The following is a 1592-nucleotide window of genomic DNA, read 5'->3' as shown; positions in this document are numbered from 1 at the left end:
AAAACCCAATCAGAGGCGTGTGTGTGTGTGTGTGTGTGTGTGTGTGTGTGTGTGTGTGTGTGTGTGTGTGTGTGTGTGTGTGTGTATGCGTGTGTGTGTGTGTGTGTGTGTGTGTGTGTGTGTGTGTGTGTGTGTGTGTGTGTGTGTTTATACATTCATACAAGTCTTTTTGTCTTTCTTTTTTGGCCTCAATCTAAATTATAGAGATTTTAATAGCTCCAGTAATTAGCCAAGCATGTAGTCAACCCCATTATGCTCCATGCGATGTCACACTCCCTAGGGCCCTCCTCTGCTTGCTGGGCTCCCCTCATAAGCTTCCTTCCCCTCTATTTTCTACCATGGGGGGCAGTTTTCTTCTCAAAGGGCTCAATGTTCTATTGTGTAACTCCCCTCACTCAGGAGACAGACTTGTTTTCTCAGAGGTTTCATGGTTGTGTTACCCAGTTGTGTAAGAAAGGCGCAGAGCAGAGCCTGGTAGTTCACTCACAACTGCCTGCTGCCTGCATTTGTGCCGAGGACACAGTGAACTCTGCACAATGCCTGGCACAAGATGAACATTGAAGTCCTCCATGACTCGTGATGTTTAACAAACTTTTGATGATTCATTCACTCACCTTAAAGAGAACAGAACAAAGTGCCCAGAATCATTGTTAAATTGTGATTTTGTTTTTGCAGAATACTGCTTTTCTAGGTCCCTGGAATACCTCTCATTCTTCTTATCTCATATTCTGTAGCTGTAACTTAATAGTAATATTTTATTCTATCATTATAGACAATCTTCCTACAGGAGATGAGGTCTGTACCTTGAGATGAGTTGGATAGCTTGATTTTTTCTTATTGTTCTTTCTTTTAGAGTGAACACACACACACACACACACACACACACACACACACACACACACACACACACACACACTGTTGACTTAAAATAAAGGACAGAATTGCTATCTTACCAGAATGATGCAGTTTAGGTAGTTAAGAGATTGACTTCTTTATATATTTTTATATATTTATATGCACGTTTCCCCAGGGGTTTAGACTGAAGCTTTTATTACCAATTTGGAGAGATTTTTTTCATGAATATAATCTCAAAGAAAAGTTAAATAAAGCTGTGTGAGGTTTATTTTACTGAAGTCAACTTTTCATATCAATGTCTAAGTTAGCTATCGTTGCCTTACAAAGACATAGAAGTTGTCTCCTGAAAGCAATTTTAGAAGATTATGAAGTTAGCTTCCGTGCCATCAAGTGGGAAAACCAAAAGAAGCAAACCGAAAACCCTCTTCAAACAACATAGATTCCACTGTTTAAATGATGGTTAGTGTCAAGTTCACTGTGATTGGCAGACTGATGCTCTTGTCTCTGTATGGGGTGGGTATCAGACAACATGCCATGGGCACAGTGGTAGGGACACATGAAAGCTAGCAAGGATTTTCTAAGACTAACTCTAAAATCTTCTATGCAGAGGTGTTAAAGGATAATAAGCTGGGTATTTTTAATGGCTTCTCACCATTTACCACACAAATAAATCTCATTTTAAAAATGTGGTTTCTAGGCTGTAATGACAAAAATGTTAGATAGTTCCCTTAAACCCA

Source organism: Cricetulus griseus, chromosome 6 (genome assembly GCF_003668045.3).
Source record: "Cricetulus griseus strain 17A/GY chromosome 6, alternate assembly CriGri-PICRH-1.0, whole genome shotgun sequence".
NCBI lineage: Eukaryota > Metazoa > Chordata > Mammalia > Rodentia > Cricetidae > Cricetulus > Cricetulus griseus.
The sequence above is the reverse complement of the archived record's forward strand: the minus strand, read 5'-3'. Positions refer to the sequence as shown.